This window comes from Amblyomma mixtum, chromosome 4, assembly GCF_055824585.1.
Source record: "Amblyomma mixtum isolate Tamu chromosome 4, ASM5582458v1, whole genome shotgun sequence".
Lineage (NCBI taxonomy): Eukaryota > Metazoa > Arthropoda > Arachnida > Ixodida > Ixodidae > Amblyomma > Amblyomma mixtum.
The window spans coordinates 94,564,349-94,590,137 of record NC_143015.1 but is presented as its reverse complement, the minus strand read 5'-3'; the positions used below and the strand labels follow the sequence as shown (position 1 = coordinate 94,590,137).

General features: G+C 50.0%; 2 protein-coding genes and 1 long non-coding RNA gene across 10 annotated transcripts in view; all 3 read right to left on the bottom strand.

Annotated features, from left to right (window-relative positions):
• LOC149347464 (uncharacterized) overlaps positions 1 to 541 on the bottom strand; it is a 29,535-nt gene extending 28,994 nt beyond the window's left edge. The window contains exons 1-2 of the mRNA XM_089587142.1: positions 405 to 541; positions 257 to 318 (exon numbers count right to left, since the gene is read on the bottom strand). The gene's annotated coding sequence lies outside the window, so the exon portion shown is untranslated. The remainder of the gene's footprint in view (positions 1 to 256; positions 319 to 404) is intronic.
• Positions 1 to 25,789, bottom strand: part of LOC149347461 (uncharacterized) — a 283,383-nt gene that overhangs the window by 213,688 nt on the left and 43,906 nt on the right. The gene's annotated exons all lie outside the window — the stretch shown is intronic.
• On the bottom strand, positions 263 to 14,849 carry LOC149347463 (uncharacterized). Of its 2 annotated transcripts, XR_016292528.1 has the most exons (6): positions 14,421 to 14,849; positions 13,702 to 13,779; positions 7,919 to 8,002; positions 3,596 to 3,727; positions 1,986 to 2,539; positions 263 to 545 (listed from the first exon to the last, which is right to left on the bottom strand). It is a non-coding gene; the product is annotated as an uncharacterized LOC149347463 (long non-coding RNA). The 2 variants fall into 2 exon arrangements; XR_016292529.1 differs by lacking the exon at positions 263 to 545 and having other exon boundaries at positions 2,483 to 2,539; positions 14,421 to 14,635.

Genomic DNA, 25,789 nt, shown 5'->3' with positions numbered 1-25,789 from the left:
ACCGCATGGAAACAGAGCGAGTGAACGCCATGATTCGTCTAGCAACCAAGGCAGCCTTAAACTTACCCCGCAGCACTAGCACAGCCAAGCTCCTTGAACTAGGCATGCATAACACCTTTCAGGAACTAGTAGACGCGCACCTCCAGACACAGTATCTGAGACTTGCCGCGAGCGCAACTGGCAGGCATATCCTCGCTTCCAGACCGGATCGCTACCGAGCCCGGGACTGATGCATCGCATGTACCCCGAGACCTACCCGACCGATACGTGTAGAGTCTGCCGCAGGGAGCCGGCAGATCAGACGCACATCTTGTGGGACTGCATCAGAAATCCAAAGGAAGCAAGATCAGGAACAATCCCGCCGCGGCTGGAGGCAGCAGCGAAGAGCAACGACCATGACCAACAGCTATGGGCCGTCCAGCAGGTCCTCGGGGCGCTCGAAAGGCAGGGACCCAGCGAGCCGGCAACGGCGAGCGGAGACCCGCGCCGAGTAACGGCAGCCTCGTAGACGACGTAGGCCCTCGTCGGGGCGCGCGAGCGCCCAACTGCAGGCACAAATAAAGTTTACTCCAATCCAATCCAATCCCTTCGCATCAACATTCCCGCTAATCAGACATCCCTTATAGCTATTTCTCGACACATTCATACCCCCCTCGTTGTGAAACCCCTTCCCCGGAACGTTCATCCCCAGTACCACATCCCTCGCCGCATGGCTCGCGCTAAAGCCCTACACAAGTATTATGGACAAGCCCGGGACGCCATTTGGGTAGACGCCGCGTGCACAACTCATGAAGCTGTAGCTGTTGGTTACAATCCAGCCCTAGCACAGCCCCTCACACACCGCCTTCCCTCGGGCTGTACGCCTGAGGAGGCAGAGGAAACCGCCATCGCCCTAGCCCTTGTACATTCCAATGCAAACTACATCTTTAGCGATTCCAAAACGGCTCTGTTCAACTTCGCGCGAGGCAGTATTCACGCCCCTGCTTGGGAGTTGTTGAACACCCCCACCAAAAACTTACCACGCAGGGTAGAGCTCCAGTGGGTGCCGGCTCACTCTGGGAATCCAAGAAACGAGGCTGCCGATAAATTGGCCCGAGGTTTGATTTGCCGGGCTCAGGACGGCCTCGACCCAGGTTTCTCGAGAGAACGCGCGCACACCTTTGCAGAGCTCACGCAAATGCCCCGCTTGGACCGTCGGACTTGCCCTCCTCCACACCCCTCCCTTACCCATTCCCAACAGATCCTCTGGAGACGCCTCCAGACCCGCTCTCTCTCATCCCCTCAGCTGCTATCCCACTACTGTGGCACCTCCCCTGCATGCACCCTGTGCGGCGACCCTCACGCCACACTCTCCCACATCCTTTTCGGCTGCCACGCTGATCCTCCCCCGCAGGGACAGCCCGCGTTATCAAGTTGGGAGGACTGGGAGGTCGTGCTCTCGTCTCCGGACCCGCCATCGCAGCTTGCTGCGGTGCTTCGGGGTGCCGACGTCATGGACAAACACCACATGAACGTTCCGACGTAGAGTGGGACCGTGCGGTGGCCCAGGGACCCCAAGGAGGGTCTAACACACTTGCCATAATAAAGTTTTTCTCTCTCTCTCTCATGAATAAGTTTAGTTTGGTTTGAGTTTAACGTTCCAAAGCAACTCAGGCTATGAGGGACGCCGTAGTCAAGGGCTCCGGAAATTTCCGCCACCTGGGGTTCCTTAACGTGCACTGGGATCGCTCAGCACACGAGCCTCTAGAATTCGCACAGCACACGGGCCTCTCTGAATTCAGCCGCCGCGGCCGGGATCGAACCCGCATCTTTCGGGTCAGCAGCCGAGCGCCGTAACCACTAAGCCACCGCGGCAGGGTACTCTCATGAATAAACAATGTTTAAATGAACAAAACAGAACAAGCGTAATTGAGATACAGTTGGCGATTTCCAGAAAGAAAAACACTAAACTAAAGACTTTGTATATCTAAGTCCCAGGCACGTACCAGACGACCTGGAACGCGCCGAGTGCGGCAGCTGTCATGGGCTGCTCAGTGGCTGGTCCATCTGCAGCAAAGAAAACCGAGTTTACATTGGCACAATGGACAACACAATGAACACTGGTATTCTCTTGGACGTCCCATCGACGTCCTAAACACCCAAAGGACAATCAAGGAAGTTTCAGAGCTCATTGAGAACTGAATTTGGTGTTAACAGTTCATATCTGGTGAAGGCAGCCCATGGTGATGAAGGGTGAAGACTACTGGAAACTATGAAACTAAGTGGGGAGTCGTTTCAGAGGCCAAAATCATACGCGTCAAGAGTTTGTAGTTTAGCGCTAGGCCCTTAGAGCGAAGGAGCGAGTCCTCGCAGAGGCCTCAATAGCAGATCTGCTATTAGCGCGTTCGTACGTTGTCATACGGCATACTTACATCAACGATAAATTCCCTCAGGAGGAGATAGCGCTGACAAACAGCAAATATACCGAAACAAGGAGCCGGTGTCCGAAACTTTACTTGGTTACAAGATCGAAGAAAGGTGAATTCTTTACCTGGAATCTCTGAAAAAAAAAGATGCAAAGGAGTGAGGCATAAATACTGCAACTCTCAGTTTCATAGAAAAGATAAAACGAAACCAGCAAGAAAAGTGCATTATCTGTGGGGGGCGACATGATGCGACCAGGGACCAGTTTTGCGGGAGGTGCGCTTCGGCGCAAATTCCACCGATGTGGTACAGAGGGCTTTCCGAGGCCGAACGCATATTGTCCATCGAGATTTTCTGGCGTGCATTGTGTTTTATTCCTGATCTATGGCTCCAGGTTACATTAAGACGCTTTGAATTTGGGGCCACTTCTACCCTCTCTGCTTGCGACTATATCCTGTGCAGTTAAGTTGATGGCAACCTGCCCACATTCCCGCAGGGCCCGCCAAGATAAGAGCAGCGATGTCTAGAGCGTTTTAAGGCTCCCTGCAATGCACAAGAGGACATGGAATTTTTCCTAGGCTCACAGTCTAGCAGTTTTTGTGCTTTGTTTATCCATAAACATCATAATTGCTTCTAGAGTCTTAAATGACAAACGCGAGCTCTGGCTCGCGCGTCTATAACTGAGTAATGTAAAGGGCAGGCAAAATCAATGGAGCCCGGCGTTCATTTAAGCCACTATTATAACATTTAGATGCCAACCGCTGCTTATTAGCTGATGCCGCAATTCTAGTCTCAAATAAGCATGTACTCAACCACTGGAAGGCTTCCATCTTGCAAAAATGTTTATTCAAATAGCTCGAACAAATTACGCTTATGCTCGTGCTTCGTTCTCTAAACTTAAGAGGCGAAAAAAACTCATTGCTACACGCGAACCTGTTCTTGAATGCAACAGCACAAAAAATGCGTTATCTTTGCCTCTCGCCCACTCGCTCCGTGATATGCGTCTTCGAGAGCTCAAATAGAAAACACAGCGGACAGACAGTGCACACAAATACAGTGCACGCAAAAAGGCTTTAGCTTCAGATCCCCACACAAAATTACAGTCAATCGCGACACTCAAGCTAAACAAATCAACAATGCGACAGGTGTTGCATCGGAACAATGAAAGAGCTGGACGTCGGAAGGAACTCACCGGGTCACAGTAGTGCGACAGAGGCTACAGGACTCGCCGCCGCTGGAAAGTCTGCTATTACGCGATGCAGGTATGCCACACGAACCAATGGCCATCGACCGCGGGAACAGCTCCGCTGCGTGATGCTCACACCTGCATGATTATGCGAAGCTTCAAAAGGCGCGGCCCATCACGACCCAGTCAAGAGTGTGCTTTAAATATAAGAATTGCTTCCTTCCTTATCAATGCTTGTCAGATTATTCGCTTTCCGATGGGAGCCATTGCGCAGTCACCTATTGAACAGGCAGGTGGAAGTTAACGATTGGTCGCTCGGGAACAGCCACCTGGCCCGCACAAGGCCCCACAGATGGTAGCACCTTCCATCTCAGGGCAGTGGCGCATCGCATAGCCGCTCCTCCACTGCGCCAGAGGGGTATGAGGACTCCCAGTGATATATGAGGACTCCCAGTGATATATGAATGCAATGCAGAGAATGACCTTCTGCGTACATGCGAACTAACCCACTTGTCTTTTCGCATTTGTCTTATATTGCAAGATATTTTTAACGATTGTACAGCTATTATAGTTCTCTATAAACTCAGCAATAAAATTCTAGTTCGGAAAAGTGTCAGGTAGGGAGACACGATCTCGCCAATGCTATTCACCGCCTGCTTAAAGGAGGTATTCCGGGGCCTGAAATGGGGCGGGTTCGATACAGTCCGCGGCGGCTGAATTTCGATGAAGGTGAAATTCTAGAGGCCCGTGTGCTGTGCGATGTCAGTGGTCGAAATTTCCGGAGCCCATCACTACGTCGTCCCTCATAGCCCGAGTTGCTTCGCGACGTTAAACCCCAATAAACCAAACCAAATCAAACCTGAAATGGGAAGTGTTAGGGATAAGAGTTATTGGAGAATACCTTAGTAATTTGCGATTCGCTTATGACATTGCGTTGGTAAGCCAGTCAGGACAAGAACTGCAAAGCATGGTCAATGAGTTAGACAGGCATAGCAGAATGATGGGGCTAAAATTTAACATGCAGAAAACCAAAGTAATGTTCAACAACTTAGCAGGGGAACTGCAGTTCGCAGTTAGCGAGGTGCTGGAAGTAGTAAGAGAGTATGTCTACTTAGGGCAGGTAGTGACCGCAGATCCGGATCATGAGAGGGAAATAACTAGAAGAATACGAATGGGGTGGAGCGCGTATGGCAGGAACAAAGAGGGTTCAGCTTAAGTTAAAGACAACGCAGCGAGCTATGGAAAGAAAAATGATAGCTGTAAAGTTAAGAGATCGGAAGAGGGCGCAGTGGGTGAGAGAACAAACTCGGGTTAATGACAGCCTAGATGAAATCTAGAGGAAGAAATGGGCTTGGGGAGGGCATGTAATGCGAAGGCAAGATAACCACACGTCTTTAAGGGTAACGGAGTGGATTACAAGAGGAGGCAAACGTAGTAGGGACGGCAGAAAGTTCGGTGGGCAGATGAGATTAAGGAGCGTGCGGGGATACCGTGGCCGCAACTGGCAAAGGACAGGGTTAATTGGACAGACATGGGAGAGGCCTTTGCCTTGCAGTGGGTATAGTCAGGCTGATGATGATGATAATAATCTTACACTTAAGGCGGTGCTTTATTGTCCACTCCAATCTTGTCTTATCTCTTCCATCTTCTTTTGCTGATATAGTTCAAGCCTACTAAGGATGAGCTATAACCTCGAGTGTGCCGCTGGCTGCATCGTTCGGTTGCGCTGAATAGCGGCGCAGGGTGGACTGCGCAAAACGGCTCTCGCCGTGAAAATCCGGGTATTCGAGGCAACCTCTTCAGATGGAAGTTTCACGCTGCGCATTTAGTTGCTTCGGTCTTACCGCTGGGGTAGTTACTGCGAGGAATACCTTCCGTCCCACCGCCCCACATCTTGTGAGGTTTCAAGCAGTTTAATCGAAGCCTTTGAAGCCTGCGGCCTGATACATGTCGCATTCATCAAGCATATATGAATTAGAAAACACGTTAATAAAGAGCTTCTCTGAGCGGCCAATCTGGGGAACTCATTTACCGGATATATAAGGAGCACGTGTCATTAAAGCCCTTCTTGAACATGCTCTTCTTCATACGATTGGATCTGTGGTGCATACACCTGTACTGCTGAAGCCCTACCCCTCTTGGACTTTGCTTTACTGTGGTTTACCGCGGGCTGCGCTCCGGTTTACGAGTCGAAGATGGGGGAAATTCGTGGGTAATCGGAACAGCCATTAATGAAGCCTATACTGAACACACCCCCTGCTTTTGTTTCTCTTCTTTGCCTTAAAATTAATAACGTCCGCCGCAGCCGCGTTTCGATCGAGGCGAACCGCAAAAGGCGCCCGAGTGCCCTGTGAGGTCAGTGCACGCTAAAGATCTCCAGGTAGTCGAAATTATTCCCGAGCCCTCCCCCACCCCTGTCTCTTTCTTCTCTCACTTCCACCTTCTTTCCTTCTCTTACGGCGTGGTTCGGTTATCCACACGATGTGAGAGACAGTTATTGCGCAATTTGCTGTCGTCCAAAACCAGTTTTTTTTTAAACATTTACATTTTAAATGTCAGTCTCAAAAATGTTTCGCACGCGCATTGTAAGACCGTGAAAGAAGTTTCATTCATTCTAGGAGGATACTGAGAGGCTTCAGAGACACTTTCTACCATGATTGCAATGGACGTGCGCCCCCTTGGAGATAGAATAACAAGAAAATATTAAATTCCTCTAGACATGAAATGAAATGCGAACTGACTAATGAAACACGAAATAAAAATCTTTGCAGAAGGAGACTGAATACTTCAGCAGTTACTCAAAATTTGATGGCGCAAATTGGTCTTAAGTCTGAACAGCGCTTGGTACAGGTGCTCACCAGCAGTTATTTTTTGTTACGCTTCTCGAGATTCAGTTTTTGTGCTTTCTTTGACGCTAATGGATGCGGTGAGCGGTAGTAATGAGTTTCGATGCATTCTGTTAGCTGCAATAGGTTGAGGGCGTAATTTCCCCGGGTGAAAAAAAAAAAAATGAAAATTAGTTTGTAGGAAAGTAAATGACGTAGTAACTGTCTATATTCCGGTGAATACCCGAACCGCGCCATAACGGAAGGGACAAAGGAGAAAGTGAAAAAAATCTCTGCCTCTCCCGTAACCGAGAGTAGAGTAAGCATGAAATGTTTACGGGCCTAATGTCATCTCGGTGGACACCCGAACCGCACCGTACAGGAAGGGAGGAACGCCACCACCCGTTCAGCGCGATGCCTTGCCATTTGGCTTTTTGAGGAAAGGAAATGGCGCAGTAATTCTCTGCCATCTCGGTGGACACCCGAACCGCACCGTAAAGCAAGGGAGGAACGCCACCACCCGTTCGGCGCGATGCCTTGCCCTTTGAACGCAGCGCTTCTCCCCCGGGCCCCTGTGCACCTGCGCAGCTTTGCTTCGATGCGCGAAGCCCCTAAGAGATCACGTACGACAACGAAGTGTACGTGGCATTTATGTGCTTTTTGCAGGCGTTATTAGAAATCGGAAATTATAATTCCGTGCATTATCAAACGCACAGCGCGACTGATATCTTGATAAACATTGAGAAGGCACTGGCAGCAGTTATTTTTTGTGACTCGTTTGGAGACCAACCGTTGCTTGCATGCCGGTCGCGTAGGAGGGCTTAGAGAGTCTCGTTAAATCTCGTTAAGTCTCGTACGGTGCCCGGATGTTCTCGTTTCAGAGCCCGGATGACTGGAATTCAGTGCCCGGATGACTCGATTTCAGTGCCCGGATGACTCGATTTCAGTGCCCGGATGACTCGATTTCAGTGCCCGGATGACTCCATTTCAGTGCCCGGATGACTCCATTTCAGTGCCCGGATGACTCGATTTCAGTGCCCGGATGACTCGATTTCAGTGCCCGGATGACTCGATTTCAGTGCCCGGATGACTCGATTTCAGTGCCCGGATGAGTGGATTTCAGTGCCCGGATGATGGCTCTCGGTCTCGGCGTGACGTCACCACACTGCCGACAACGGGGGCTAAAAGCATTTCATGCTTAATAAGAAACAGAGAAAGAGGTGCTGTAGTGGAGGTCTGCGGAACAATTTGAACCATCTGGGGATCTTCAGCATTCACCTACATCGCACAGCACACGGGCGCCTTTTCCGTTTCGCGCTCAATCGAAACGGAGGCGCCGCGGTCGGGTTCGAACCCGGGTACTCCGGCTGAGTTGCCGAGCGTCATAACCACTGACCATTAGCATTTTCATACACCTTACGCACACAACGAACACCTTCTTAACCACGTAAACCATGCAGTACACAATACTTTTGTGGTCACCAAGAAAGACTGAGGTATTTACCTGTGAGCTTGACTCTCGATCCTCGTCAGGTGCTGTCGTCAGTTGTTTCCGCGACAACGAAGAAACTGCGTCCTTTAGCCACACCTGCGGAAGCGCCGGAAATTGGGAAGCTGGTTAGAAAATACGGCGAAAGTTTTTTCCCTCCAGCATGGGGAGCGTAACGCTAAAGAAAGGCGGGAACCAAGTCCGTGTTGGTCTCCAACGAATGCCAAGAACAACGGCGAGGTTGTGGCAGGTAGTTTAGAGCAATTGGATGGTTATCACATTCGTTTTGGTTTAAACGAACTAGGAAATTTTGTTCTGACGTGAAGGTCACTTAGTCCGCAACAAACATGACGGTGCAGGATAGAGGAGTCCTTCATCTAGCTAAGCTCAGGTGTTCGCTGCAGCATTCAAGCGAAAATAACTGTGTCAGAGCAGTTTATTCTGGGTAGGTTAAGACTGAAATGATGCACTCAAATCGCGCTAGACGAAGAGCCTTGAGCAGTCGGGAAAGGGCAGACCCAGTACATTCCATTTGTCCGCCTATAGAAAATTAGAATTTCGGTGGAGGCGAAATTCTAAAGAAAGAGCTGCCATACAGCGGAGGGCTCTGAAACGTGCCCTGGCATCGCACGGCACGGGTGCTTTTCGCGTTTCGCCTCCATCGAAACGCGGCCGCGTGGACGGGTTCGAACCCGGGAGCACCGGCTCAGCAGTAGAGTGCCCTAATCACTGAGCCACCGTGGCGGAGTCTTGCACATGTCCGCTTCGGTCTGTGCCAAGTCAGGCATAGTTTGCAACACCTTGCCCGTATTTAATAATAGCGTGCTCTGGGATGAAATGCACTGAAAACTGCATCAGTGCTGGCGTCAACCAAAACTAATTTTACTAACCCTGCGTTCCGAATGCTTACGGTTTTGCACTGAAGTGTCAAAGCAGAGATAAGCGTTTGCGTCCTAAGTGTTGGATTTCTTTGAAAATAACGCGAAATGAGACGTAAACGGCGTTTTCTTCTTTCTTGAACAAATACTAACTTGGGGACGCGCGCTCAGTGGACGCTTCAAGGCAATGGGCCTAGGGGTCGTATTGTAACATGACAGCGTTAACGGCCATGTGTCGTGTCGCAGAAAACCGGTGTCGTCGTCGTCTACGGCGTAGGCTGTGAGCGAAAAGTCTCAGCAGCATTAATACATAAAAGTATTTATGGTCATAGCTTGGATTAGTCTAGAAGGTTTGTTCTAGTGTACTGACTACCAAGACGTCCTGTCCTGTTCGACGTCCTGTTCGAAAAGCCGTCGGCGTCGTAGTTGTAGTTGCTGGCATCGCAGTGGAAAAAAAGTATCATGCCAACCGTTTGCCGCTGAATGTTCCAGATGGTTTAATACCATTCAGCGTTTCGAGCAGCATAAACTTCTTTGTTTAGTTATAGAGCTTACGGGAGGAATTCTAACTGGAAACCTATAATCGGGGCTGCGGGTGTCCACCGCGATGTGCGATACAGTTAGTGCAACTTCCTTTCCTCAAATCCAGTTTTCGTGTCGTCCATTACGGCATCGAGACACAGCATCTCTTTTTTTCTCTCTCTCTGTTCTTTCACTCCCACCTACCTCCCTTTAATTACGGCGGGGTTCGGGTATCCGCCGGGATGTGAGGCAATTTACTGATCCGTTTCCTCTGAAAAATGCGCTGCGTTCAGAGCTGTTTGCAACAGGCAAGGCGTCGCGCTGGACGGGCGATGGCTTTCCGTGGACTCCGTGGACTCCCGTGGACTCGCTGCAATAAGCTGTCGCGTTCTATTCCTAAACGCGAAGCTTAAGCATCTTCGAATTTTTTTCCTCTGTTTCATTCCTTTTGTCCTTTTAACATTGCAGATACCGTTTAGGACGCCAGGGTTCATAGCAATGATGCTATATTATACAAGAATATTCTTACAATAAACAGCCCGTTGCAGCCACTTTCACACAGGAACTGTGGTTTGCGCTAGGTCGCAAGACGCCGTAGATCCTGGCGACCCCTCCAACTCTTCTAACAATTTCATTTTGCGCATAGAATTTTTCCATTCTCTCTTCATCGGCCGAGTTACGCATCCGCAGTGTTAGTCCAATGGTTACGACACTCGGTTCCTGTGCTACAATACGCAGGTAAACTCCTAGCCGCGGCTGAATGAAGAAGAAATGCAAAATGCATGCGTGTCTGGGTAGATGTCTTCGCACGTAAGGAAGCGCAGGTGGTGAAAATTATTGCCGAAAGGTGAGCGGAGGCATTTTTTAGAGTGCAGCTCTTTGGCGTCCGTTCCTGGGTTTCGCGTCGTCGTCGGCGTTGTCGTCGGCGTCGGCCTCGTAACCAGCTCCGCCTCCCTTTCATCCGCAGCTGGGGTTGACACTATCGGCGTCAGCGGCATCAGTCAGTCGCTGCTATCTCTTCCCTCCTCCCTTTATCGTGTTGTCCGCTTGCTGCGCGCGCTTCTGCCCCCATCGTTTGCCGCTGGGTGTACACGCCGCCCCCCTCCCCCCTCTTCCTGCGAGTCTCCGGTTGTCAAAGCGCCGGCTCGAACTTAATTCCTTTCTTCGCTCCTCCTCCAATGCAACCCCTGTGCGGTGGCAATCAGAGAGCCAGATCGGTGGCGGCGGATCTGTATATGTGCACCGCCCGAGCCGAATTTGCGCTGCCGTTCGCCCTGTGCGGTGGCAATCAGAGAGCCAGATCGGTGGCGGCGGATCTGTATATGTGCACCGCCCGAGCCGAAATTGCCGCTGCCGTTCGCCACTGCGAAATTATCTGCCAGTTCTTTCTGAGCCATGAGCGAGACGACCGATGGAAGTCCTCCGTCTGCTAAAAAAAAATTCTGTGATAGCGCATACATGTGTTGCTCAATTTCTTTGCCTCAATCTATCGAAAAGGTGAAACAGCTTATTTGCTGCGCTCAAATTTCGCATTAGGAAGTAACGTAATCGTCGGTAATTTTTTATGTTTAACATACAGCCTCATGCGTTGCTAACCGATATGTGAGGCAACTACTGCGCCATCTAATTAAAAAATGGCTGAGGCTTAACTTGGTTAACCCTGGTCAGATGCGAAGCATATTGGTGGCTAGGCTTGGTAATACATGGCTTTCCTTGGTTGAATAATTGGTCATTTTAATACAGCCACTAGAAGCCTTCGTCGTGGGGGAAGACAACGGCATGGCTACAGCGGAACGCCGACTAACCCCGAGACGCGCGTTGGGTGAGCGCCTGGATTACCACGGAAGCCGCGTCCGCCTGCCCGGTGGAGCGAGCGTTTCACCTACACCGAGTGTGAACGCGCATTCGAAATGCGCGGGAATGCCGCTCGAGGACATTCCGGTGTCTGTGCGATGGCATCGTTCTCCCTCTCCCAGCGCGTGACGGCGATCTGTCGTGACGGCATGTGTCACGTGGTATGGAACGTGGTGTGACGTCACTGTACCACGTGGTCTGCACGGCGTGCAACCACAGCGACGGCGCGAGGTGGACCCCCGTCTTCCTCTGTCGTGACGTCATCTGTCACGTGGTATGTCACGTGGTGTGACGTCACTGTACCACGTGGTCTGCACGGCGTGCAACCACAGCGACGGCGCGAGGTGGACCTCCATCTTCCTCTGTCGCGACGTCATGTGTCACGTGGTGTGACGTCACTGTACCACGTGGTGTGCACGGCGTGTAACCACGGCGAAGGGCTGTAGTGTACCTCCGTCGTCCTCTGTCGTGACGTCATGTGTCACATGGTATGTCACGTGGTGTGACGTCACTGTACGACGTGGTGTGCACGGCGCGTAACCACGGCGAAGGGCTGTAGTGTACCTCTAGTAATATGTTTCGCATAAAAAACAACGGTGTTCAAAAGTGTTTCCAACGGGCAAGACGTCCTGCCGAAAGGGCGATGGCGTTCCGTTCCGTGGACTCCCTGGCATCGCTGCAACATGCTGTCGCGTTCCATTGCTTAAAGCGAAGATTAAGCGCCCTCAATTTCTTTTGTAGGTGCACACCACAGCCACCTACCTTAAAGTGCGATTTAGGGGTCCACTGAACCAGGGAGCGATTTATCCGCCTTTTCTTTCCTTAAAAAGCGGATTGTGCAACGTTGTTAACACTAATAAGACCATGAAAGGTGGTGACCTATTCTGTGGCGCGTTTACCTTAAAGTGCGATTTAGGGGTCCACTGAACCAGGGAGCGATTTATCCGCCTTTTCTTTCCTTAAAAAGCGGATTGTGCAACGTTGTTAACACTAATAAGACCATGAAAGGTGGTGACCTATTCTGTGGCGCGTTTATGCCACGTTACCCTGAAAGAGGGCTTCACTCCATTCGCATAGAATGCAGCTAGTTCTGGAAGTGATGTCGGGGCACGTTATGTTTCCCAAAGTGGTCCAAATTATTAGTAAACGCTCCACTACCTCGTATATTTCTCTCTTTCTCCTTGCATTGAGAGGTGAGACATTTACAGCGCCATTTATTTTTATTTATTTATTTTTAAGTTCTAGAAGGGATGTCGGGGCACGATATGTTTCCCCCGGTAGTCCAAATTATTCGAAAGCGCTCCACTACTGCGTTTATTTCTCTCTATCTCCTTGCTCTGTGATGTGAGACAGTTACTGCGCCATTTATGTTTCTCAAAAACCACTAATTCCGCACCTGCCGCGGTGGCTCGGTGGTTACGGCGCTCGGCTGCTGACCAGAAAGAACCGGGTGCGATCCCGGCCGCGGCGGCCGAATTTCGATGGAGGCGAAATTTTAGAGGGCCGTGTAGTGTACGATGCCAGTGCTCGTTAAACTTCAGGTGGTCGAAACTTCCGGAGCCCTTCACTACCACGTCCCTCATAGCCTAAGTCGCTTTGGGACGTTAAACCCTAATAAACCAAACCTAAACTACTAATTCTGAGGGCGTGTCGCATGGTACGACTCTGGGTGGTGGAGCCCAAGCTGGACACCCGAACGCACTCCTAGAGTAAGGGGGAAAGTGGGATCTCAAAGAGAGGAAGAGGTGCTGTAGTGGAGGGCTCCGGAATTATTTCGACCTTATATCGCAGAGCACCCGGGTGCCCTTTCGTTTCGCCACCATCGAAACACGGTTGCCGCGGGCACGTTCTAACACGGGAACTCCAGCTCAGTAGCCGAGCCACCGCGGCGGATGGCTGTGGAAATTAGTTGCAAACTTCCACCAGCCCAAGTTGCTCCAGGAATATTCGAGACAAAGAGAAATTGGCGATGTGCATAAGCAGTTGTTTCCTATGGACACAAATCTGCGTGTATGAGCTGTCTCAGAAAGGAGTCACAAGAGTTCGTAACACTTCTACTTGCCGCAGCGTATGGAACAGGTTCCGCTTTTCCAAAAAGTGACGCGATGTAGAGAATGTTCCTAAAGCCTAGGTCATGAGCAAAATAAGATGTAGAGAAGAGGAAGCAAAAAAAAGGAGGCTTATGGGTTAATGGGGGCTTAACGTCCAAAAGTGGCTCAGGCTATGAGGGACGCCGTAGTGAAAGGCTCCGGAAATTTCTTCCACATGGGGTTCTTTAACGTGCACTGACATTGCACAGTACACGGACCTCTGGAAGTTCGCATCTATCGAAATTCGACCACCGCGGCCGGGATCGAACCGGCGTCTTTTGGGTCAGAATTAGAGAAATTTGGGCAATAAACTAGAAGCAAACAGAGAACCAATAGTTTGTTGTCCTAATATTCTCTTTCATGTGCTCTCATATTCCCTTGGTGATCATGAATTTAGGAGGCCGATACCAGCTAAGCCGGCCATGTGTTTTAAAGATCTCGAAATTGTACTCACGTCGGCGTCGCTCGTTTCCTGACGGCCATGCTGCGGGTGTTCCACTGGCTCTTTCACATGGATGCGGATTCCTTCTTCCTAAAAGTGTAAAAGGAAAGGCCTGTTAATGTTCAGGGACACTCAAAGAGTGTTTCACGCCCCCACAAGGCCTGCCGACTCTGCGTCCGAAAGCGCATTCAATCATCTTTCACTGTCAAAATTCGAAGTTTTGTATAATTTTTAAGGCACACTCGTCGAGTGAATGGTCCTCAGTACTAGTTCTATTCGCGGATGGTAACGCGCGTGGCTGCAATGGCTTTCAGGTTGACAGGGTGATGAGGACGCCAGTCGGCGCCACCATTAACACATCGAAGCGAGGAAGCCGATGCGCTATGTGATAGTCGCGAACTCTCAAGAAGTAGTATATTAGGAGGATGCGCGTGGCATACAGGAAGCTGCACGAGGAGTGAGCGGCAGCCCTCCCGATATGTGAAGCTGTCTCCGACGCACGTCGAGCGCTACGGCACCTACATGCACTGCGCAAAGAGCGCTTTAACCGCCAAGGAAAAGAAGAAAATGCGGCAGCATCTAATGATGGCTTGAAGACCTGTTACTGGGAAAACTATTCGGCCGCGGACTTCCAATGAGATGTCCAAAAAGGCTTGGATCTACCTGCCCGCCCTCGCTGTTCCGGAACATGCTATGTCTTCGGGCTGTTAAGAGGGCACTGTAGTCCTCACCATGCACGACGACGTACAGATCCCGCGCCGAGGCAGATGTCGTGGAAAGCTGCTGCCGGTCGATATCAGTCCACATATTTATGAAAAGTCCTCCATGTTTTACCGGCGTCTTCAAGCAGTTCCTTTTGAGCATTCCGAGACGCTGCACCTGCGACACGACCCGAACACATTGGCGTCTCTTCCTGGACTGATGTCGCAGGCCCGTCTAACTGGGTGGATTGCCACGTCAGCAGAACAAGTCGTGCTCACGTGCTCTCTCTCTCTTCTCTCTCTCTCTCTCTCTCAGCTTTCTCGTGGTTTCTTTGGCGCCCGTTTCTGCGTTTCGTGGCGTCGCCGTCGCCGTTATACGTTCCAACCAGCAGTGGACACGTTAGCCGCGCTTTAAGCTACGATACCAATGGAGCGGGAGCTTGGAAAGAAGAGGGTAAAATTAGGAAATTGGCTTTTGAGGAAAGGAAATGCGCACTATCTCACTGGACCATCTCGGTGGACGCCTGAACCAGAGGTAAGACGCATAACTGCCGTCTTGGAACAGTGGACACCTCATTCGTGCTTTAAGCTACGTGGCGGAAGTGAGAGATTTGCGCTGCTTGCTTTGGAATTGACAATGTTGTGCCAGAAACGCCGCGCTAAAGCCATAGGCCGTCGGCGTTCATTATGTTCATTGGCGTTGGCGTCGCGAACCTTCTACAGTCCGATCAATTTAAGGAAAGGAAGTGCGCATGACTGGCTCCCTGAGTCAGTGGACGCCTGAATCGCGTTGATAGGTACAATCTTTGTCAAAAGTAACCGGAGTGCATGGTTTGCTTCTCATTCGGCATTCCTTAACCTCTCCAGGTCGGAAATTGAAAAGTTGGAGACACTCATCAGGAAAGCCTACAAGACGACACTGGGGCTACCGAGCTCCACGCCAACGGCCAAGCTCATGGCTCTAGGAGTACATAATACCCTCAAAGAGATGTGGGAAGCACAATGGCTGCCAACGCTTTCAAAAAATTTTTGAAGGTGTCATTCATAACCGATTAGTGTCATTTTTTGATAAACATAACATTATTACAGAAAGTCAATATGGTTTTCGAAAAGGGAAATCAACGGAGCAGGCTTTGTTAAACATTAAGGATAAAATAATTTCTAACATAGAGGATCGAAAATACACAGTAGGACTTTTTCTCGATATTAAAAAGGCGTTCGATTCTATCCAATACAACATCTTACTACACAAATTATCTATGTACGGTGTACGTGGTGTTGCCCTGCAACTTCTATCTTCTTATCTTTATGATCGCTATCAAATAGTACTCATTAATGGCTCAAGTTCATCACAGTTAAAACTAACTCAGGGTGTCCCACAGGGATCGATATTAGGACCTTTGCTCTTCCTCGCGTATATTAATGATATTGTGAAGATACCTGAATCACCAGAGATCATTATGTATGCAGATGACACTAGTATTTTTTTCACATCGCATGAGATAACAGCGCTCGAAACCAAAGTAAATAACTACCTAGTGCACCTGTCCAGCTGGCTGAAGGAAAATATGCTAGAACTGAATTCAAAAAAGACAACATTTATCGTATTTCGCCCAATTAACAAACCACTGCACAATACAATAACACTTAAGTTTGATGACCAACGTCTTTCTTCGGTTAAAGAACAAAAATTCCTTGGCGTATGGTTCCAGGAAGAATTGTCATGGACGCCACATGTGAATCATCTAACAATTGAACTAGCACGAACCGTAGGATGTTTATACAAAGTAGGGCACATAATTCCTCTATGGCTAAAACAACTGTTGTACAACTCCCTGTTCTATTCAAAACTAATATATGGGATGATGGTGTAGGGAACCACAACAAAAGGTAATTACAATAAGCTCATAATACTGCAGAAAAAGATATTACGTTGTTATGAAAATTATTATGGACGTTACCAGCTCCTACAAACTTCTCCTTTGTTCTTAAAATATAAAATGCTGAGGGCCGACCAGCTATACTACTATAAACTACTTCAGTTCGTACAACTCCGGAAGCTGCACATTTGCGACAGGGAAGAAAACTCTACTTATCCTTTCCGACACAATAAAAGACGCATGCCAAAAACAAGAACCAATTATGGTAAACAAGCAGTTCCTTATCAAATCGCTTCAATACTTAATAAACTTGAAGGTAACTTGATTTTCGCATCTAATCTTAGCACATTCAAAAATCACATTAAAGATGTCATAATAATATCAGGTGTTTTGTACGGGGAGTGACGAGTGCCTATGACATGGATACGCAGGATGTATCCTTCTCTTATACCATGGTTTTTCACTTTAGTTTTGTTATAAGTGTCCTTCAATGTATTGTATACTGAACAAAATCTCTGTATAATATCCTTGCATATTTTTGTACTTATCATACTGTGTTAATGTTGCGATTATAATGGCATATTTTAACCACATTTGTTTTAATTATGCGACTTACTTTCTTGTTATGCTGAAACTTGTATTGCGCTTCCGTCGACTGCAGAGGGACAGAGGCCTCGTCAGGCGCCATAGCCTTTAGCCTCTGCCCCTGCAGCAGATGCTGTAACTGCTCTGCTCAAATAAATCTTTTCAATTTTCAAAATAAATCTTTTCAATTCAATTTTCAACTCAATAGGCTCGCACTCACAATACCCGGCAGAGAACTGCTCGAGAAGATCCATGCTAATCAGCTCTATACAATTGACCAAAGGGAAGAGGTCCCACGTGATGTGAGAAGACGCATCAGCGTGCACCCCATTCCGCGGAATATGCATCCCGCATATAACATCGAGAGGAGGAAGGCAAGAGGGGAAGCCCTGCAGAAGAAATGGGACAAGCAGACTAACACCCTTTACGTGGACGCAGCAGGACCACAGAATGGAGTCATGACTATTGTAGTCTCAACGCCTTCAGGGTCGATGGTGAACTGCGCCTGGGTGAAAACATCTAACCCCACTCACGCAGAGGAGGCAGCTATTGCATTAGCTGTAGCATATAACCCCAACGCCGTTGTGCTCACTGATTCCCAGAACGCCTGTCGCAACTTCAATTACGGATTAATTCATAAGTCAGGGTTGTCATTGCTGACTAAGCATCCACCCAACCAAGCCTCAATCATCTGGTTTCCCGGTCACCTGGAACTACCAGGAGGAAACGAAGCCGCACACAGGCATGCCCGAGCTCTTCTATACCGGGCGTCTCCCCCTGATGACCATGAAGGGTGCCGTGACCTGATAGGTTTAGCAGTGTATGCTGACAATCTCGCGCCATACAGAACAGCCAGAAAGGAGTACCCAACACCACACAAATCCCTCAATAAGTTAGAAGAGAACACCCTTAGGAGACTACAAACCAACACATACCCAACACCAGCTAAATTACACCTGTGGTACCCTACACTATACTTTCCGCAGTGCCCACACTGTGGAGATGTAGCTAACCTCTACCATATGGTGTGGGCATGCCAATTTAATCCCTTACTTGACCCCATTCCCAACCCCTCGGAGGAGCAGTGGGAGGCTATTCTGCTCAGCGATGATCCTGACCGTCAGCACTGGCTGGTGGGGAGGGCCACCGCAGCAGCAGCAGCCAATGGACTACCGGACTAGGCGGCCCACCCACATGTTCTGAATATACTGAATAAATAAAGATGTTTTCAATCAATCAATCGTATAACAGGGCCCTCACAGCTTGTTTTTCTTTTTCCTTTGATCTTTTAACTCTCCTCTATCTCCACGTGGCAGCGGTGGTGGCTCTGCTCGAGCCAGTAGGCAGGCCTGTGCACTTTCCTTTTCATCCTTCTCTCAGTCGCAACAACAACGCAACAACTCAAAGATCAAAAAGTTATTTGATGGTGAGAACAGGGGTTATTCTAACGATACAGAGGTTTAGAGCGTGTGGGCTGGCATAATAGCTTTAATATACGACTGAGAAGAAACAAACGTGCAGCCCGGTTACTTTTGACAAAGACCGTACGTGGGATTATGAGCGAGAGAGATAGATGTGGGCTGTATACGTTGAGTGGTGAGCGAACTCTCGCGATCAACCATTAACTGCCACCTGCCAGGGTGGTAGGGTGGGTGGGGACTTTAATATAGATATGAAGACAACAGGAATTCCTTACCACTGATGTGGGAGAACACCCGGTTCCTCTCGCTCGTCACGCCTCCCACGGCTGTGACAACCTCGCGAAATGCATGGACCTCTTTTTTGGGCACGAGGCATTGGTGCAGCACAAGCTTGCTTCATGACAATCAAAAACTGTTAGCGGGGTGTTTCTTGAGGAAGGGATATGTGTGAAATATAAGAAGTTGTCTGTAATTGTAAATGCATGTGCATGTCTTGCTGGAATTCTTTTCCTCAATTATCTAAAAAGCTGAAACTGCTGAGCAACTGCAGTGAAATTTCGCATTAGAAGGTAACGCAATCGTCGGCAATTTTTTACAGTGAGAAGAGAGGAATTCCCTTTGGTGCTGAGCATAAAATTGGTTTAGTGGAAAGGAAGGTCGCAGTAGCAACCTCACTTCTTGGTGGGCTCTTCTAAAGCACCGTTGCGACGGGGAAGATGTTAGAGCGACAAAAAAAAGAGAAAAGAGGTTCCGTAGTGCAGGGTTCCGGAATAATTTCGACCTCCTGGGAATCTAGCATGCACTGGCTTGGTTTAGTTTGGCTTATTGAGGTTTAACGTCACAAAGCAACTCAGGCTATGAGGGACGCCATAGAGAAAGGTTCCTGAAATTTCGACCACCTGGGGTTCTTTAACGTGCACTGACATCGCACAGTACACGGGCCTTTAGAATTTCACCCTCATCGATATTCGGCCGCCACGGTAGGGATCGAACCCGCGTCTTTCGGGTCAGCAGCCACCGCGGTGGGGCTAACGTGCTTGGCGTCAATTCAGCACACAGATGATTTGCGTTCGTTGCTTTTAGTGGCTATTTACTGTTAATAAAAATAAAAACGGAAGGAAAAGATGTTGCTAGCCGTGGCATCTGCCAGAGAAACCTGTTTGGTGGCTAGCGGAAATAAAAGGACAGGGAGAGGGAAAGAAACAGGACAGTGAAAGAAGAAAGGATAGGGGCAAGGTGGCAATACACAATATGTATAGAAATACACGATGTTTCGCCTGAAATGAAATGCGGCCTTTGCTTTGGTGTTCGAACTCGGGAACTCCGGATTTGTAGCCGGGCACTGTAACCACTGAGGCACTGCAGTGGATGTCCGTGGACGTTATATTTAAAAGCTCCACCAGCAGCAGTCGCTGACAAATACTCGATGATGATGATGAAAACGTTTATTAAAGCCACAATGCCTTAGTTGAAGGGAAGGCTGATCGGGTCCCTAGTCCGGGACACCGTTGGTGAAAGCCGCTGCCCGTGCTCTGGCGACGAGGGCTCGTTGTTCATCGAGGTCCGAGCTGGACAGGGCCGCCTCCCAGCCCTCCCGCGTTGGCTGATTTATGATGTCAATGCTGTAATTTTTCTGACAAGCCTATACCATGTGGTACAAGTTTGCCTTCTGGCCACAAAATTTGCACTGTGCCGAAAAGGACTCGGGCTCAATGGCGTGAAGCGTAGCTGGGTTATTGAAAGACATAGTTTGTAGCCTGTGAAGGTGACATTCCTCTGATTTACTGAGACCCTTAGCGGGCCTCGGGAGTGTCTGCCTTTCAAGGCGCAAATGTTGCAATGTTGAAGGATGCCGGGGAAGAAAAGCTCAGGCCGAAGCGTGTGCGCGCTCGTTTCCTTCAACTCCCTGGTGACATGGTACCCATATTAATTCCTACATTGACTAAGAATTTTGCAGGCTAGCGGCGTGATTCTGCCACGCATATAGTTTCTATAAGCCGCCTGGGAATCTGTAACTATGTATTTAGATGCGGAGTGCGTTGCGGCTTGGGCTATCGCTACTTCCTCCATAGCCTGTGTATCCCCGTCACGAACTGAAAGCCCGTCCACGACTTGCATTTGGTGCACCACTGAGATTGTTGATATTCCTTGTACAGGACCCGCAGCGTCCACGAAGAAGGCTCCTTCTTTTGTTGAATAGCACTCGTTCATCTTCTTGCTCCTCGCCACTCGTCTAGCATGATGATGCTCCGGCTGCATGTTTTTGGGAAGCGGAAGCGTAAGGAATTTGCTCTTCCACTCTTTAGGTATATCTTGTCTCCCAGCCACTTGCTGCGGAAACCTAATGTTTAAATCTTCTAAGACCTTGCGGCCAGTCGTAGTTGTGGCCAGTCGCACTACCTGGCTTGTAAGGTGGGCGCTAATCAATTCATCAGCCGTGTTGTGTACCCCTAGATTTAGTAGACGCTCCGTAGATGCTTTCATGGGTAGGCCGAGTGCCTTCTTATAAGCCGTTCGAATGATAACGTCCAGGTGGTTTAGATCGGTCTTCCTCAAACGAAGGTACGGGGCCACGTACACTATCCTGCAGATGACAAAGGCCTGTATTAGTTTAAGGGTATCCTGTTCTTCCATGCCGTTTTTCTTGCTTGTGATCCTAGATATCATACGGATGACTCTTTCGCACACCGTTCGGAGCTTGGTGATCGCTCCTGCGTTCACACTCGAGAAAAAGTGAATTTGGTGAACTGCATAGGCAGTTGGTTTCCTAAAGGCACAAATATGCGACTGTTAGCAGCCTCCTTAAGGGCAGTTACGAGAATTCGTATATCTCCTACTTGCCGCCGCGTGTAGCATAAGCGCCGTTTTTCGAAAATTGAAGCGATATTGAGAAAATCACAGAATTACAGGACAGGAGCGAGATAAACTAATCAGACAGGTTAATCAAAGAGAGAACCGCAAAGATGCTGTCCTATCGTTTCCGTTCGTGTGATCACGTATTACTATAGTAATCATGAATTAAGGGATCTAATATCAACTTTGCCAACTATACCTTTTAACGATGTCAAAATTGTCTCCATGACGATGCCGCCATTTCCCTGACGCGATGCTGCGGGCGTTTTAGTGGTTCTTTCTCATGTTCGCCGCGGTAGCTCGGTGGTTTTGGCGCTCGGCTTCTTACCCGTAAGACGCGGGTTCTATCCCGGCTGCAGCGGTCGAATTTCAATGGAGGGGAAATTCTAGAGGCCCGTGTGCTGTGCGATGTCAGTGAACGTTGACAAACCCCTTGATGTCAAAATTTCTGGACCCCTTCACTGGGGCGTTCCTCACGGCCCGCATCTGCTAATTTCTATTCGTTCGTTGACCAAGTGGTGGGTGCGGAGCAATGCAGACTTGTATATGAGCCTGTTCTCCCCCTGTGCTTATTGTGTGCTGAAGTGCTTCTCCGGACACCGAATCCTACCGACTTGGTGCATTGAATCCGCTGGCTCTATACTGAAGTTCGGGAAGAAGATAGTGCGAATAGCTTCCGAGAAGACTGAATTCATATGAACCCTTTCTGCTGTGTTGACCTCAAGACTGAAACAGATTTTCCAACCCCTATTTTTCCTCCGGTGTGGGGTTCTTTGGAAGATTATTTTTGTGTGTGGGTTTTTTCAAGGTGTATGTATTTTTTGGGAACCGCGCTTTGCTTTTAGTGAGCGAGTTGTGAGGCGTAGTGGCTACAGGTAAGACGCAGACAGACGATGTCCTGAGTAAGCTATCCGGTAGACCTTTCGGTTTGGTTAGGTTTATACTGGTTTAACGTCCTAAGGCAACTCAGGCTATGAGGGACGCCGTAGTGGATGGCTCCGGAAATTTCGACCTCCTGGGGTTCTTTAACATGCACTGACATCGCACAGCACACGGAGCTCTAGAATTTCGCCTCCATGGAAATGCGACAGCCGCGGCCGGGGTCGAGCCCGCGTCTTTCGGGTCAGCGCAAACACAGTTCCTATTTTCAAAAACTGCATTTTATCGTTTTGCGCTCGATTTTGTTCAGGGTTACCAATGTTGAAAACGTATTACTAGACGTCGTAATGCAATGGAATGCAAACATGCATCCTAAATTTATAATTGAAGCAAAGCAAAATGCCAAAGTAAGCACAGTTCTGCATCAATAATTTAATGTAACTCAAAATTAAGTCGTGAAGCTTTATGTACCTTTCTGATATTCACTTTTCTTTCGTAGTGTAATAAGTTCTATTAGAGACTGATGATGCTGACAACCTACGACTTGACTGGCGTTTCTCTACATGAAAGCATATTGAACTAAGGAACGGCGTACCTTATGAAAAAAAAAAATAACCAAATTTTTCGTTCTCCGCGCATTTTACTGTTACATTGCGCATAGAATTTTGTCATACTCAAACTCTCAAATCCATAAGTGTTATCCTGACTCAACCCGATGTAACGCATGGGTTATTTTCAGAACAGTCTCGAAGCGTGTACTTTCTTTTATTACCACGAATTATTTGGCTGTTCAGTGTAACGTTGTTGGGGATTTTTGGGGTCGCAGTGGAGCACCAGAGAGAGACGACCAGCGTGGCAGGCTTCTAGTTCCCAACTGCCCGTGCCGGGCGTGCGCCCCGAGCACGCGCTGTCGTTCTTTATTTTCTTTTATCGCGGGAACGCCGATCTCAGCGCCTGCGCTTTATAACGTCGCCGGGCGCTACAGGGCCCCCCGCCCAGACGGAACGTCGGAATGTACGTGCCGACGGGGCAGAGAAGGAGTAGCCACGGCAGGCAAGCAGGCAGCTAGAGTAACAATGTCCCCACGGGGTCGCTACAAGGTCCGGTAAGTTCAGGTCAGCGGCCGGGAAGAGCAGTCGGGTGGAGTGCGCCGGCTCAGGTGGACGAGCCTGGCTGCTGCGCAAGGGGCGAATGATGCAGGGTGCCGAGTTGACAAAGGACATGGGGGCAGGGAAGACCATGGTCGGGCCGTCGCCGTTTGCAGTGCTGCCCGCGGACACAAGTGTCGTCGGTGCTGGAACAATGCAGCTGATGTCGATGGGGATCCGACGCGCCGTGCACGCGGTCACAAGCACAGGAGCGGCCGAAACGGCTCCATGGACTGACAGAAGCTGTGGTGTGACCGTCGGCACAACGGTGACAGCCGTGACGATGCCGGAGCAAGTTGCTGCGCTCAATCCCAGGTGCTTGGGTGAAACGGGAGTGACAGTCCGGAGCGACTGGCCAGTGCTGATGCGCGTGAGGGCGCGGTCGGCTGTGGGTGGCCGCAAGAAGGTTGTCGCAGTTACAGGCCGTGGAGCTGAGACGGCTACATCAGACGGCTGGCTAACAGCAACAGACACAGCTGGTGGATGGACAGTTGCTGCACTGCTCGGTGCGGGTAGCTCTACCATTCGTTGCTGAAGGTTGCTCAAGTCAGGCACCAAAGCAGACGCTTGCTGCGACAGTGTCGAGCTGCCAGGATCAGAATCCGAGATGCGGTTGACCGTACTGAGGGCTTGGGGTGGGACCTCTTGGGCAGGCGGTGTGGCCGCCGGGGTAGTGGGGCTGGTATGTGGCATATGCTGCGGTGGCGGTGAACTCACCTCGCCTTTAGCACGATCGCTCAGGTCAGTGACTGACGGTTGTTGCGGAATGAGCGATGAGGCGGCAGGTGAGCTTTCGGCTGGCAGCGATGCCACGCAGTAGGTTATAGACGTTGGCGGAATGGGGCACTCGTCGAGGAAGAGCTCGACTGACGGCGGCACGATTGCAGATGAGAGAAGTTGCTCACCGGGCTGTGCCGTAGACGCTCTATCGTCCTTTTGGGAGGCGGTATGGCCGGAGGCGTTGAACAAGGTGGCGCGAGGTGCATGTGTCGCTGAGTTCGCTGACGTGGCAAACCGCGGTGGGCCAGGCACCTCAACGAGCTGCTGAGGGAATGACTGCGGACTTCGGGCCGTGGAGTCGTCGCACAGTGCTGCTAGCGAAACCGGGGTAGCAGGATGTGCTGCCGGAAGCGATGCGGTAGCGTCTGGTGCGATCGGTGCTAAAGAAGCCGGGCCGGAGACGCTGGACTGGAGTGGCGGCGAGGCGGCGAGGGGCTGTTGAGGCTGGCCGGATTCTGAAGAAGGCTGCGTGGGCGCGAGCGAGGCCGGTGCAGGGCCAGAGGCTGGCGGCGGCGAAAACGGGCCCGCTGCGTCGTAGAGCGGCGGCGGAACGTAGTAGGCGCCGAAGTCCGCCAGGACGGCCGCACGCAGCTCGTCGTATGGCCGGCCACCGAAGGCAGATTAGGTGAGCCGACGCAGGAGGTCGGGTGGGAGGATGTCGCAAAGGACTGCGTGTTTGAATGGCTGGATGGTGATGCCGTTAAGGTACATCGCAGCCTCCAGTTGGGCGAACCACCCGCCGATGCCTGGAGGCCGGAACGCCGGGAGCGGCGGGTCGAAACTTGGGTGCTGCCAGTACGCCATGCTGGAACGCCACTGAGATAGAAGGCACGGTTCGCCGGGTCACCACTGTTGAAGATTTTGCGGGGTCGCAGCGGAGCACCAGAGAGAGACGACCAGCGTGGCAGGCTTCTAGTTCCGACCTGCCCGTGCCGGGCGTGCTCTTCGAGCACGCGCTGTCGTTCTTTATTTTCTTTTATCGCGGGAACGCCGATCTCAGCGCCTGCGCTTTATAGCGTCGCCGGGCGCTACAACGTAATTATAGATGGATTAATAAATTGCATCCTAATACAGTGACACGAATGTACGATCTGGGACAAAAGTGGTATACTACACGCGGTGGGAGCCGGAGCAACGGAAAACAGCGTTGCAATGTCAGCTACAGGCGGCGTCTGGGATCGTGGCAGCCAATCTGTGGCCTTTACTATCAGCACGCATGTCGCTTGGCTCGTTTCTTTGTTTCATGCGTTAGCTCACCAAATTGCCGCAGTTTTCTGTTGCTCCGGCTCCCGCCGCGGGCAGTATACCAGTTTTGTCCCCGATAGTACATTCTGTGGACTCTGACTTGGCGCATCGCTTGTGTTTAGTGTCTAAGTTCTCGATGGTTTTTTTTTCGAAACGTGTCTGTCGGTTTATTTCACGGCGCATAAAAGTAAGGTGTTATGAAACTTATATTACATCTTATAATTACTCAGTGAAATTCACTTCACTGAAGCTACAACTTCAAAATTACAGCCTTAAATAATGCTGACATATGACTATGTTGCAGCGTGCGGCGGCAGAAATTGATTGTAAAACATTTTATTCGCCGGAAAGAGCTTGGTAAGAGGCCGCGTTAAGTGTTCGAGAGTACCAAGCCCTCGACGACTTTGTCAGCCCACTCCACCGCCAAAACTTGCGTTCTGGGGTTAGAGCTAGCCAGCACGGTCTCCCACCGCTCGAGAGGAGGAGCAGTAACTAAATCACCCGAAGGTGGCTCTATTTTGCAGTCCCACAGGATGTGATCATTTGGGTTGTAAAGATCTGGATAAATGTGCGCGAGTAGTGATGGGGTGCGTATCGATCTCGTCTCT